Genomic DNA, 15,317 nt, shown 5'->3' with positions numbered 1-15,317 from the left:
TCCTTTCTATTAATTACTTTCTATACATTAATAGCAGCTGAAACGCCGTAACACTAACGTGACTACACTCTTTCCTGCAAGTGATATTTAATAATAATTCGCGGCTTTGCGTCGCGAGGCAGCTACGATCGTGAGCTACACTACAGGAGTGACCGGTGCGTGGATTAAGTTCGCCACCCCTAAGGGTTCTTTAAAGTGTGCCGCGAAGCAACTGTGGCTATGAGCGGTGCGGAGATGTGGACAGATGGAGAGAGGACAGCAGAAAGGAGTGAGGAACAGGGGGATTAGTATGCGTCCTGGGCCGACTTCAGGGGGAACTGTGCCGACATTCGTCTGGAAAGTCTTCGGAAAACCCAGGGAAAACCTCAGACAGCACAGCCGGAGGTAGGACTCGAACCCACCACCTCCCAGTCTTCTGCACAACCTTGGCTATCCACCGACGCCTTAGCCCACTCGGCCATGCCTTTGGTACACACCGTGCTTGACGTCCCTCGCGGAAGACCACGTGTCAGAGCAACTTGTGCATACCCTTTCAACAAGTTGCTGGCAACTTCGGTTGGGTTCGAACCCGCAACCTTGCATCAGTTGGCGAACGCGAAGTACTATTCAAATTCTACGCGTATCTCCTCAATTGGAATTGTGTGCACTAGGCTTTACTAGGTTTTACTTTTATTAATATGATTAATATGAATTACCCTCTCGACCATCAATAGCGCATGACATCTATATAAAGTACAGGCAGTGGTACAGGGTACACGAAACTGTACGCAAAAACAGTAAGGATTTTCTACTGCTCATATGTGCCATATTCTAAGTTCTTCATGCTTTTGCAAAAGCTTCGACTTATTTGCCTGCTTTTCTCATTCTTTTGGGAACTGGTTTATACTTTATTTGTGATTAAAGACAACACCCGAAATCGCACACTTAAAATCCACGCAGTTCGACTTCGTGTCCGACTTCCTTTTACTTTTTGTGTTTTACAAGGGAAAACAAAAAGAATGAGCTCCTGCGAAAGAGTGATGAACGCAGGCGACCTACAGAGCGAGCGCGAGGGTTCCGTTCTGCACACCTTCCAAAAATTCTGTCTTAGTGAAACGAGCGCATCGCAGACCGAGAGGACATCGTGAAGTAACGTGATTTGCATGTGATCCGCGGCGACCACAGAACTCTCATAATAACTAGAAACCAAGCCAGCGAGGGGGGGGCATCTCAACATGGGATCCGCCATGATCGATACGTTAGGCCTAGCGTGTTACGAACGGTTTCCCTACGAGTTTCGTGAGCCGTTTTTTCATGTCGCAGCACAAGGTGTACACCGTATACGACACTCGTTCCATACGGAATAAGACACGATTCAAGCCCACACGTGAGAGCAGACAGAACAAACACACTTCGCCACGGCGTGGCACACGGAGCCCAGCGGAAGCAAGCACGACTTCCGTTGGATTGGATACCATGGCGCCGAACACGCCTTGTCTTTACGCGTGGAAAGGCGGTGACCCAATCCGGCCGAATCCAAAATCTCGATCATGGCGCCTCCCGGGCTTGGACATCGGGAGAGGGTCTCGCCTCCGTACAACTTATTTGCTCTCCCCCATTACTCTCTCTCCCAACTTTTTTTCTAGCCTCTCCCCTTAAAATTTCTATGGTGGCGATTGAGCTGAGAAGAAAAAGAAAGAAAAAATGCTGGCGGACCAGAGGGTTGACGCAAGCCCGTCATTGTTGTAGCTACCCTCAAGCGGGTGCTTTTCGCAAAATCGCCATCTTGTCGTGGTCACCATGTCCCAGCGCTTGCAAACATATTTCCATTTGGCATAAAGTCAAGAGATGATCGCGTTTTGCCAGCGTATAAGCTATACGGTGCTTCTTCCGCGACATGGTGTCCCATTTCTCCTTAGTTCCAGTACGTCACATCGGTTCAGTGTGTCTTAAAGGGGCACTAAAATGCAAAAACAACTTGCTCTCAAATGAAAGTCTATGTTTGAGTTATACGATTCAAACAAAATTCGTTCACAAATCACTACCGTTTAGAAGAAAAACGCAACGAAAACAGAGCCGTCTTTGGCAGAAACAAATGGCATCACCCAGGGGGCAGAGACTGGCGGCGTATAATGGCACGGCAGAAGAAGCGCGCATATACCTATCGTGGGCGAGTAGATTTGGAAGCGGCCAAACCATAGAAATCATAAGGAGAGAGGCTAGAAGAAAAGCTGAGAGAGAGAGAGTGATGGGGGAGAGCAAAGGAGTTGTAGGGGGGCAAGACCCTCTCCCAATGTCCAAGTCCGGGAGGCGCCATGATCGATATTCTGGATTCGGCCGGACTTGCCACAGCCTTTCCACGTGTGAAGACCACGACCTACTAGATTATAATGACCATGTCAGGCGCACCCCTTCTATGTGCCGCATTTTTGGAAGGTAGCGGTGGCGCTTCTGATCGTCCCAGTTATTGCTTCCTCAACTTCTACAATACTTTGTACTTCAGCTTACCTTAGTATTTCTGTACAAGCGGTGGACGTTCCACAGATGTTTCATTCTGAATTTGATTATCATCATCATTCTACGCGTTTTCATAGGGGCTGTCGCTGTCGTCTGCTACGGTAGTCGTACACACGCTTCTGCGCGTTCAGAATTCAAATTTCCATCGTCCAATCGTGTTGTGCCGATCAGTAGCGCCCCTGGCGGATCGTGCGGACAGGCTCCTCATAGGGCTTTCTGATTGTGACATGGTCGTTATAATCTAGTAGGTCGTGGTGAAGACCAGGTGCGTTCTGCGCAATGATATCCAATCCAATGCATGTCGCCTCGGTTGGGCTCCGTGTGCCATGCCGTGTGCGAAGTGTGTGTGTTTTCTTTGCCATCACCTGTGCGCTTGGATTCCGTATAGGGAACGAGTGTCGTACGGTTTAGACCTTGTGCTGCGACATGAAAGAACGGCGCACGGAACTCGTATGAGACACCGTTCGTAACACGCTAGGCCTACCATATCGATTAAGGCGGATCACATGTTGAGATGCCTCCCTATTCGCTGGCTTGGTTTCTAGTTGGTATAAGAGCTCTACGGGCCAAACGTAGTGTGCCATTTATGGACGGCGTGATGCGCGCCGCCGTATTTTTCAATACCGATTCACTGAATTGTAGCCCCGCAACAGTTCTCGTGAATGTTCCACTGACAACATTTATCTTCACGTCCTTCGGGCAGAGACGCCACTCCGCTATTGTTGAATGTTGAATTCCAATGGCAGGTTCGGAGCGCCTCCGAAGCAAGTTTTGTTGCTCCGCCGACAGCAAGTCTGTTCGATTGGCAGATTGAGAACATTTCTGGAGTCTTCCAACAGGAGCTTCGGAGCGGCATTCGAGCCAAGGCCGCTCCAGGGAGAAACCCAGACTGCTCCGCCAAAATAGGCAGATTCAACCGGAACTCTATGTGACGTGTCGCTTGTGCTTCCTATTTCCTGTCCCTGCTTCGCCAACATGGCCGCCTCGCAACGCGTCTTCGCCGTCTTTCGCGTCGTACGTTGGCGATTTTGTTTCATGAAGGAAGCGATAAGTCAGACATTACAATGGCAACGTTAGGAGATTAGAAGGACTTTGATGTTGCAAAACATGGCGTTATATTGGAACATGAGTACCTTCTTCTTCTTCTTCCTCCGTCTCTGGCCGCCATCCACCAAGGGAGATTGACCAGGGCTATACTCCAAGTTGGGCACAAGTGTTATAGTCGCAGATTCGGATCACTTGCTCTAGGACTGATCAAGCCGCTCCATTGCCGAGTCTGCCACTTGCTCCGACTCTGCCATTGGAATCCAACAATATGTCTTTCACTGGGACTGTTCCGTGACGTGGCACGCGCGTGCTCGCGCAGCATTTACTAAAACGCTGGTGCACGAGCTGAAGCGTCTTCACTGCTTAACCCCGAAGCAAGAAAGTGTCCGGTAGAATTTCGATTGTAGTTTCGTAACGGAATCAAAGTTTTGAATTATGATAACAAGTACGAAATTAACATTGCATATAACGTAGTTTGAAGCGAACTCGTTTTTGCATTTTAGTGCTCGTTTTAACGCGAGGTCGTCATCACATTTTTGGAAGTGATCAACACTATGCAAGCCCTCATGTCCAAAACTGTGCGTCTTACTGCCAGATTATCGGATAAAAATAATTAGTGGGATCGAAAAACGTCCAAAACGGGGCACACAAAGAGCAAACGCGTTGGTTTACAAACGGCTTTGTCGCCGATCTCCAAGGCGGCAGATCTGGCGGCCATCTCTGAGGTCACGTGTGCGGTGACGTTTCCTGTGACGTGTGACCATGAGCTGATCAGAATGCACTGCGTCTGCCCAGCACGCTTTCGTCTATGGAGCATTAAGTTGGAGGCATGCCTGTGCTTGGGGTGGCTCTCGCGAGGATCGTGTCGGCCGTCCGAGGCGTGGCTTCTTCCTACGGTTTTTATAAATCCAATTGCCCAGCTATAATACACCGCAGAGCGGAAATATTTTGCATGGTAACTCCTAGTGGACGTCAGCTTGACAGATGAGGCAGTGTATCGAACCGTGTTAAATGTCACCTCATTGCTCCCTTACTTAACGCTTACCGAGATCAAGTACCCCGTTCCGAGTGCTTTGGGAACTAACGTTTCGCCTTTTGTCTTTCTTTTTTTTTTCTTCCCATAATAACATACTTTAACGAGGACGAGCTTGTGTGAGGAGCCTACACTTCATCAGACGCGCCTGAACAAGTGCAGGCTCGTCCTCATTAAAGTTAACTTCTTCAGCGTGCTTCATTCCTTGTAGTGTTTTTTCATTGCCATCAGACTGAACCGTGTAAATGTTCTTGCTTTCACAGCCCAAGAATGATTAATTGAACAGTTCACTGAGCAAATTTTTGCTCGTGCGTTTGACAGCAGTTTAAGCAGCTCTTGTAAAATGAGCGGTACAAATATACTCTGTGTTTCATTTATACCGCAGCTCCGTAGGGTACCGTCATGGCAACGACCACCACCACCACCGCTGGTTGGTGCACACATAAAACCAATAATCAGGCATCAATGTCTTTACAACAGAATTTATCTGTGGCGTCTTGAGAAGGAACAGGCCATCGTCTTCTCCAACACCCGAGAGCGACGTCCAGTAACCAACAGGACACTTCTCGTCTTCATCGTTTCCTGGGAAAACGGCTACGCTTTATCTCCATGTCAAAACCGCTTCCCCTGCTCTGACAGCCTCCACCCTTACAACCACGCTTATACCAGTCATGATCGTCCCTCCATCTCCGACATCCTCCTCCCGTACAACGACGATTAGGACGAGGACGTGGACGAGGACGAGGCCGGCCACAGTTTCCACCATGGCAGCCGACGGGACGCCGTCTGCCGTAGTCTTCTCGACAAGAGCAGTCCCAGCTCGGACGACAGACGTTCTGACAGCAGCATGGAGGAGGTCGTTCAGGACGAGGAGGAGGACGTGGTCGCACAGGACGAGGACGTGGAGGTCTGGTGGGTCTGCATCGCTTGTCACAGCAGCAGACGTACGAGGAATAACATTTGCCGTGGCAGCAACACTCGTAGCCCTCGTCAGGTCGTCCGCAGTCAGGACCGCAACATCCTCCTCTGCAGTCGTCCTCGTCCGCTACGTAGAGATACCCTTGTCGTTCAAAGATTTCAGCAATTTACGCGGACGTTTTGGAAGTGTCTGTACGAACCTCGCTACCGAATTTTGATTGCGCCCGAATTCAAGTGCAGACATACCTAAACCCCCTTGCAATGTTCGATGTAAGTTTGCACTTATATTTATTTTTTCTTCTGGGTGGCGTGCACGTGACGTCACACCATAGCTTTACCCGTGCTTCTTCCATCTTTCTGGTGAACCGGCGTACGCCCGCGCACCCCACCTATATTTGCACTTATCTTATTTATATGGAGTGAATAATTACACAACTACACAATTAATCAATATGTCGATTCACGTGGTAGCATGTTATACATGTACAATGCTTCCCCTCGCCTTGCATAGGCTAGAAGCAATAATACAGGGTGACCCAGAAAACGTCTCATTTAATTATAATTTAAAAAACTACGCCACCTAGAGTCATGCAGTCAATGGAATTTGCCCTTACTAGGTTTTTGACACCTTCTGATGTAAATGTCGTGTAACGAAAGTTTAATTAAGTAAATTCTTGCGAACTGAACTCGGAAATTTGGAAGTAAAGGTCACTTTTTTACCCCACCATTATGAAGAGCGTGCCGAATTTACTCAAATTCATGATCATTGACCAGTGATATTCAGGAGCTATCCCATCGGAAAAATTAGCCGAACATCGTGCTTTTCGGACCACCCGAACATAATGCGACGACTTGTTGAGCGCAATCGCTGTCAGTTCGACGAAAGGAGGTTGCAAACCCAGCCCACAGCGTGATAGTAGAAAAAGTGTCAGTTCCTGAAATTGGGAGAGGGAAGGCATGATCCCAGCGGAAGCCGGACGCGATAAGCCATGCCGGTGTTACCTCTTTCTACGACACGGCTGGGCTTCTAACCTCCTTTCGTCGATTGCGCTGAAAAATCCGTCGCGCGTTATCCTCTGGGAGCTCCGTAGAGCATGATGTTCGGCTTCTTTTTTTTTTCTTTTTTTCGGTGGGACAGCTTCTCCATGTCCCTGCCGATTATCATTATGTTGAGCAAATCCTCTTCACATTGTTGGGGTGAAAAAGTGACCTTTACTTGGTAAATTTCTGAGTTCAGTTCGCAAAAGTTTACATAATTAAACTTACGTCACATGACATTCACATCAGGAGGCGGTAAAAACCTAGAACAAACACCGTTGGCCCCATTATTCTAGGTGGTGTAGTCTTTTATATTACTATTATTATTATTATTATTATTATTATTATTATTCAATGACACGTTTTCTGGGACACCCTGTATATAACTCGAGCAAACAAAACGAACCGCACATGTTATTTACAGGGCCAACGGTTCTAGTTTAGCCTTGCCTAATCTATGCCGTTGCAGTTTTTCAGCTTAAAAAAAGAACCCGAATCAGAGCATTTACGTCTATTACCTGCTCGGAGCATATGGCTGCTGACATGTGTGTTATGTAAGCTTGGTCCTAGCGAAAAAAGAAGTCCCATAAACGTAGAGTACGTTTGGAGTGTAGAATACGTTCTAATGTGCGACCAGGACATGGTGGGCGAAGACCCATTCAACATTCGTCGTCGGTATAGAATCAAGCTGTCAAAACTTTTCGTGGCATGTCCCAGTAAACTCCACGGTGCGGCGTGTAGAAGAACTAAAGTGTAATTTAGTTAAGAGAGGCACCAATTATCCATCTTTCGAGACGCATTTCGCGTGGTTGTGACTTCCGAGCAGACTTGTGCGTAACGCGTTACTAGTAATTGCGTTACTTGTAATCAATTACTTTTTGAGTAATTTTTCGAGTAATCAGTTACTTTACTGTGAAAGTAATTTTTCGAGTAATCAATTAATTTTTGGAGTAATCGATTACTCAGTAATTGATTACTTTTCCGGCAGAGATTAACTTATCTTTCAGATGTTCTGCCCCCAAGTGAAGCCCCTCGTGCCGTCGGCCTTTGTTGTCGCAAGCGCAGGTCACTGTAATAACGTTCTGGAATTTCAGGTCTCTCCCTAATCTCTTCCTACACCAGTGTGGTGGTACCTGAAGCTTTGGAGGTTTAGTGAGTCATGGGGAAGTTCCAGGCAATCTTCTTCCACAACCGGGTCAACGTCTTCCCGGGCGATAAATACAGTAGACGTAGAGATCTACCTGTCCTACGCGTTTTTGTTTTTCCTGTTATTTTAGCTGTTCCGCTGTTGAACCTTTTTTTTCTTTTTTTCTGAGGCACACAAAGACGGGTATAATTTGCGTGAACGCAGAGTAACGAACGGAGTAACGCGTTACTTTTTTACTCGTTACTCAATTACATTTGGAGTAGAGTAATTGGTGACGGTAATCAATTACTTTTTGCGTTGAAGTAACGGTAACGGTAATCAATTACTTTTTTCGAGTAACGGGCACAAGTCTGCTTCCGAGACGTCGACGGTTCTGTGGATGCTAGAACAAGCGATATTGAGTCCACAGTCCCGGAAAGGTATTCAATGACTGTCACATATGCCAATCAATCAATGTATACCAAGCTTCCTGGGCTACATCAAGCATCACGCAGGCCAAGCTGATAGTCGCACCGGAAGTGCGTATAGTGGCGCGAACGTTAGGCATGCAGGGTTTCAGAATCGGCCAGAGTGAGTCCAAGTATGCATTTTACGTCAAAAAGGAAACCAGAGAGTTTGCAGACATTCTTACAATCTTCTCTGCCCCTGAAGACGAGTCCTTTTCCGTGTCTACCGTCGACCTGCGTGAATAATGAACAAAAAGGTAATTTCCAAAGCGATACCAAACGCGCTCATAAGGAAGAACGGACCACCTACCACAGTGAAGAGAACGACAAGAACCGCTGAAAGAGCAAGAACAGGTCCTTTGGTTAATAACCGATGTCGTCCAAGTGGCAAGACGTTGCCACAACGACGACTTACTAATATCGTTTCCAGCGCAGCCGTTACGTGCTTTTAATGCACGACAGTGGCATACGTACACCTAACGTAATAATACCTAGGGCAATAGGTAGCTTTAAAATAGGGTACCCTTGCGATTTAGAGGGCCCCAAAGTACCAAGCAATAAGGGCTCATGACTGCGCATGCCTAGTACCTGTACAGTACGCGATAACGACTCAGTAATGAGTGTTAGTAGACAGTTGATAACGTGTCTTCCGAAGTACCATGTCAACCGCATCCTATCAACTGGTAAGATTCCGAGTCATCTATCGCTGCCGTTGGTTTCGGTAGGGTATGGTAGCTTCACGATGACGTTACCAGGGTCTACTAACACTGACTATTACCTTTCTTGTGCCCGAATCTTTCCGAGGTATTTTGAATGAGGCACGGGACGGGGACTCCTAACACCCAGTGGAACACTTCTAATAAAGAATATGGTATCTGATGAAAAGCCATCAGCAGTTGGATCCGAACCAGCGTCTTCAAATTCCAGTTCTTTAAGGGTACACAGCTATCACACGAGTGAGCCTTGACCATTAGTGAGTTTTAGTATATCGTACGCTGTGCCCTTTGCGTACGCAAGGGATAGCGTTGGTGATTCTGCGCACGTGCAAGACACAAGCAGAGCTTTGCGCATTGCGCAGAACCACCACGCTATCCCTTGCGTACGCAAAGGCGATGGTGTACGTCATACTAAAACTTACTATTGACTTTAAACGCCTTTTACGGAGCGTACGGTCCTCACTGGTGGCTGAAATCCTCACGGATGCGTCAGCAGAACCTCCAAAACCTCGTTTGAACTCCCGAAGCCCCCTAGGGATACGCCAGTGTTGTGTATACGTACTGACTAGACATAAGTATTGGTTTACCCTTCTACACGCTTCTTACGCGCTGTCCATCACAGTAGTGCAGCGCAATGTTCGCAAACTCTTATGGACCCACGCTGCAGACTCATCAATAGACCTCTCCCTGTTAGTAAACAAATGACGTCATAGTGTTCGACAGCGCCACCAATTCGGTAGAGTTGAACTATGCTCCAAGCTAGGGGCGAACAAGGTCGCGCCCGAAAGCCACGGTCGTGAGGGGATTACGGTAGTCCCTGAAAGGAACGCGACCTTCGGTCCTACTTCTCTTTCAATAGGATGCAGCGACAAGTGCCCATACGTGAAACCCAGCCCTCCCCTTCCGATTTCTTTCGGTTTCAGTCTGTCTGCCAACGTCATGATGACGTTTTTCACGTAGAGGTCTATTCAGACAACATATGGACTCAATACACATAACACATCAATAATAATCTATGCGTGATTTGTTTGTGTGACGTTCTCCCTGCAGTCTTTCCTACACTATCATGCTGGAAAGCGTCCCTAGGCGGCGCGATGGCCTCTTGGCGAGCGCCTGGAGTATATAGAAACCGATGTCAACAAATGCGCTGCATTTCCTTTTGACTTCTCGCTTTTTCCTCTCTATATGGTCACCAATGTGGTCGTACACATTTATTGTACATATGAGCGTCTACGCACTTTATGCATATGTAATCTTGTAGCTATGTACCGTATACATAAGTTTATATTTACTCTATAGAATTGTGTACCTATTGTATAGTTACTGTATGTTGCGTATTGCATAGGAGTAGAGGCAGTCCCACCAGCGCAACCAGTCCCCCCCCTCCCCCAATCGATGATGCTAATTAAATCTTCTTATAACAAATGTGGTGCACTCCGCTCCCTCGCTCCTAATGACGCCGATTTTGTCTGTGACATGTTCTCCAAACAGCCTTTCACTGCATCCATGCTCAGACACCATGACACACTTAAGATATCCTCAGATCAGAAGCACGCGCACATCAGCTTCGCGCTGCTACATGTTTCTCTGCTACTTGTGTTACTGAAAGTGGTGTGTGCCACAGGCACGCATCAGTACAAGGTCACATTGGAGATTTATAACCAACGTGTACATCAAACGTCCTACAGCAGACGTACTGTTGATGGAATTGATCAAGTGGGGGACAATTCCTTGAGTTTGGAGGATCACGGAAAGACGTAGTATGGTTGAACTCACCCTTTTCTTCAGCGCACCGGTCTTTCTAACCCATCACAAGACGAAGATAAGAAGTAGACAAGACAGGCTCTAAGGGCACGGCTGATTTATAGTCCGCCTTATCCACTTTTGCTATGTTACCCCGTTTCACATGCTAATGCTACCAACTCTGGACACGAGATACTTACCGGCAGTCGCCAGATGCATCAACTTCGTCGTGCCCATTTCGGGCTTATGGAGCGTGGCGTCCGGCGGCCACAAGACGAAGTAACACTAGGAATCCGTTCCAAAAAGGTAGCTGCTTTATATCAGCTCACACGCAGCAGATTCCTGCTCTAGAACTAACGCTTTAACGTCTCAAAATAATACTGCAAAGACAGCACCTAGGAGATATATGGCCCAGTTTAAGCCTTGCCTAACTTTTCGGGGAACGCATAAGGTGGGTCACGAACTAATTATTGCCTGTCTCACGATGAGACAGCATATAGGGTTTGTTCTTCCGTGATTTGGCCGCGTGCTGTTATGGCTTTCCGCGCGTTTTGGGCGTTAAAAACGAAAGCCCTTAAATCAATGCAGAACTTCCTTGTCTTCGGTACGACACTTAGTTGGTCACACGGCACGACGTGTGCACGATTGGTTGTCACTTTGAGATGATTTAATGCGCTTCGAACGTGCTCATACTCGTGCGAGGGTGTAGGAACAGCGATCTGTGCATCATGGCGTACATTGACGTTGTGAACTGTTGTCCATGTAAAGTTCCAACGATTAAGTACTCTGTCTGTGTGGTTTTTTAGGTTAGGCTAATTAGGCTAATTAATTGGCTAATTTGACAGAGGTGTCGGGATCCCCGTGCCAACTGTTTCCGGGAAGAGCGTCCGTTTCCTATGTCTGTCATGGAACGACGTATTTCACCGATATAAAATCATGCCTTGTAATTACAAAAGGCTTTATGGCCAAACATTACTGTAATGTACTACAGTCAGGAATTGTCACGAAAGTGTTTCCTTTGGGAAGCGCGCATTTCGTGACAAAATCACTTTACAAGAATGCGTGCGGCGGCGGCGCAGCAATCTTTCCCAGCTCTTTCTGGCGCGCAGTGACGTCAGATCAGTCGCGCACTTTTACTGGCTGCCGAGAATCGTATACTGTACGGTCCACTGCTCTGCTCCAGACGCTAGACTAGCGACGCCAGATAGAACCGCAAGGAGAAAGTACGACAAAGAAGCCCCCCCCCCCCCATCACTATTGTGCAAATGATGCGATGAGATGACACAGGCTGGCAGCCCAGGGACGCACCATGCACTTCTGACCAAGAGATTGAAAGCGCTGAGACTGTGCATTCGTATTTTGTGCGAATTTGTGTCTTTGGGCTTGTAATCCTAATTTCCACTACTGCTGACTTTTTTTAATCTTTCCACTCTTCTTCAACACCTCCGAATGTTAGCCCTGTTGGTGGAAACACAGAAGCGAAGGGAAATAGCGCGACAAAAGGACCACCAGGAGTGCCATGCACATACTCTATACCTTTGTCCTCGTCCTTGTAGTTATTGTTTGCAAGTGATGTACCGATTGATCTCACAGTGTATCGCGCTTGCTCTACAGTAAAGGTAGCAAGATACATCATTTGCTTCTATCACACAGACACCGTTTCGATCATTCCAGGACCATTCTATATGAATGTCTATAGTATCTGCACCGGAATAAATAATTATGGTTCAGTTCCGTTTTTACTGTCACATTTCACTCGGTTCAAGTTCCTAAATTTTCACGAATGCAGAACCACCTTGCTCTGACGTTAAGGACTCCGCTGTCCAACATCGAAAGTCAAAGTCAAAGCCGCATGAAGGAAACAGCTACGTATTGTCGCTAAAATCACGTCGCCTTCCGAGTTTTGCGAACAAATCTTCGTCTCTGCTGCCTGGAGGGGCGTAGCGGTGGAAGCCTTGGAGTCTTAAAGAGTGGTAGAGTGAGGCATTTTCTTTCGTAGAGGGAGAGGAATGCAGTGCCGGGTGCGGGGTGCGGTTGTAGAGGAAGATCCAAAATGAGCACGACGAAGCCAGGAGGGACGTAGCCCAAAGGAGGAGAACCAACGCTAAAGCAGGGCGAGGAATGTTCTTTGCAGGTTGACTGATTTCGATTTGCTCGGCAGAGTCCACAAATTTCTGCTAAAAAGAGGAAAGTGGAATCGGTTTGTAACGTACAACGTTCGAGCTCGGAAGACAATCTGGATGCTGCGTTATTGTCTTGGATAATGTTCTGGTCTGTACGGTGTCGCACACGTCACATGGAAGCGAATCGCGGGGGTTGTGATTACAATTACTGCACAATGGATGGATGCAGGGCTGTTCAAAACTTTGTTTAAAAAAAAGCAAGATGTGTCAATACACGTTCATATCTCTTTACGGTCGTGCAGGGTACACCTTCTCGAGTCCTTGTGGAACTAATGCACGAAAGTTTATTTGAAGTTTAAGTATTAGACAAGAAACGGTAAAATTCAATGAGGCTTCTGCAGTGACGTCACGTTTGGTCACGTGACATTGGAAAACATCGCACCAGAGTCGCAGTAGGATGGCATGCTGTGAATTACGAGAGGAAAATGTCAAAGCACACGTTGCTGCCTCATCCGGCCCGCAGTGTGGCTACCATACTGTGACGCCTGCGACGCATCCCCGCGTGTTCCCATGTCACGTGACTCAAATGCTGCACGTGACGTCATGTGCAAGAGCCTCATTAATTTGTCCACAGAGGAGGCCCCCTGTTATGGACGCTACAAATTCAGCCTCGGGCATATTATCTTCGCGCGATGATGATCATCACCTTTGAGGAAAATATTCTTGCAATATTGAGGCCAATATTAGACCAGGATGACAGCATACGTTGAAATGTAAAGAGTGTTCAAGATTGAAGAATCACCGTCATGTGTGTTAATTATGCCTTTGTTGCAACTGCGGTGAGACTTTTCTAGCGCTAACGTTTTAGGCAACGACGATCAAATGAATTGAAGTGCAGAACATACGTATTTCCCGCTTGTGTGGCTGAACAAGTTCAAGCCAGCAGCGATCTTGCTTGACCGTTGAATAGCGTACTTCCTTAGCAAGGGCATCGCTGGACGACTCAACAGAGACTTCGTCTTTCTTGACCTTTCGTAGTTTACTTTATCGCCTTCGTTTTTTCCCTCAAGAGTGGAGAAGTTCGCTCTACATTGGGCTGACTACTCCAGCACGCCTTGGATGTAGGGTTTCGCGAGTAGATTTTCGGAAGGATGAGCATTCCACGAGAGTTCCGAGGAAGGAAGGAAGTCACACAGTAGTGCCGTGCAAATACTCGAATTTTTCGAATACAGCAAATACTTATATGGTAGATTCGAATTCCGAACGGACTACAAGTTTCGGTATCCGCATCGCGATTCGAATCGAATGCCTATTCCATACCAAATATTTTCGAATTGTTGCCGCGCAAAATGCCACGCAAGAACAAACAATCTACAGCGAAACTACCAGAGAAGTGCACTAGTATACTCTTCCTATACTCCTTCCTATATTTCCTATATATTCCTTCCTATACTCAGGCGCAGCGCTCTGTTTCGTCCTCCAATGCACCGCCTCCTGAATGCATGCTGGCAGAGACTCGGCGCCTGTATACCTCTGAAAATTAAAATTTAGCTCTTCGGTGCTAACGTTTCCTGTACGCTTGCACTTGATTTCCACTCCGCACGGTGAGGTATCCACAGCACTTCTTCAGTTCCTGCGGGTTTGCGGCATTTTGGGTGAACTGTGAACTGTGACCAATTCCGTGTTTGTTTGTTTGTTTCTCTTTGATGGGAATAGCAAGCCGCCGTAGTGCAAGCTAACATTCCCCCCTTTTTTTTTTCATAATATTTCCCTCCTCTCTCCCCACTCCTCCTATGCATACAAACCGTTCCATTTTGCAGCCTTTCGCTTCGTATTCGCTTGGGTTCACAGTTATTCGCTTCGTATTCGGATATACAAACCGGCAACTCACTTCGTATTCGCTTCGGCCCGATAACTATATTCGCTTCGGTTTTCAAACAAGTAATCGCATGGGTCTATCAAAGAGTGGAACACAGCTCAACGATAGACAGATGCCCCGTCATCGAGTACTATACTCCCTCGAGGCCTGTTCACGTGTCTGCCCAATGCTCTCCGTAACATTTCACGACTTGCTGGTTATCGCATGCAGCTGAGAAGTATGTGCTCTCTGAATTCTGGCATTCTACATAGGGTGCAGTCTGGTAAGGAGACTATCCTTATATGGTGTAGAAACGGGCGTGACCAAGGTGAACGTCCAGCCGGAACCGGCGAAGCACTGATTCCAGAGGTACGTTCTGGACGTGACGTGCTGACCTATAAATATCGTATCTTGCTTGTGCCTCGTTCATTTCATACGTTTTTCATACGTAACACACAAATGTACCAAGGATTTCACAAAACAGGGACTAAATTGAACTTCTGGTGGAACAAATGGCTGGATTTTAATGTTTTACGGCGCAATTAAGCTTCCATAAAACGTTCAACGCTTGAGCGATTGAAATAAAGCGATTTGCCGAAAAAGCCAGACCGCGGTTGGAAACGATCCTGCACCCTTTGATTGCCGATGAACTACTGATCAAGAGGACGCCGTTGGACTCTCGCCGTTGCCATAGCTTTTCCGACGACTGCCTTAGTACAATCTTTGAATGTTCTATGAGTAGGGGGCTTCGT

General features: G+C 47.1%; 1 long non-coding RNA gene across 1 annotated transcript; it reads right to left on the bottom strand.

Annotated features, from left to right (window-relative positions):
• Positions 1 to 11,986: 11,986 nt before the first annotated feature.
• LOC135369527 (uncharacterized) lies at positions 11,987 to 13,735 on the bottom strand. The gene is made up of 2 exons (XR_010415098.1): positions 13,613 to 13,735; positions 11,987 to 12,761 (listed from the first exon to the last, which is right to left on the bottom strand). It is a non-coding gene; the product is annotated as an uncharacterized LOC135369527 (long non-coding RNA).
• Between the last annotated feature and the right edge of the window lie 1,582 nt (positions 13,736 to 15,317).

Source organism: Ornithodoros turicata, chromosome 9 (genome assembly GCF_037126465.1).
Source record: "Ornithodoros turicata isolate Travis chromosome 9, ASM3712646v1, whole genome shotgun sequence".
NCBI classification, from domain to species: domain Eukaryota; kingdom Metazoa; phylum Arthropoda; class Arachnida; order Ixodida; family Argasidae; genus Ornithodoros; species Ornithodoros turicata.
This window is presented reverse-complemented; position numbering and strand designations above follow the sequence as displayed.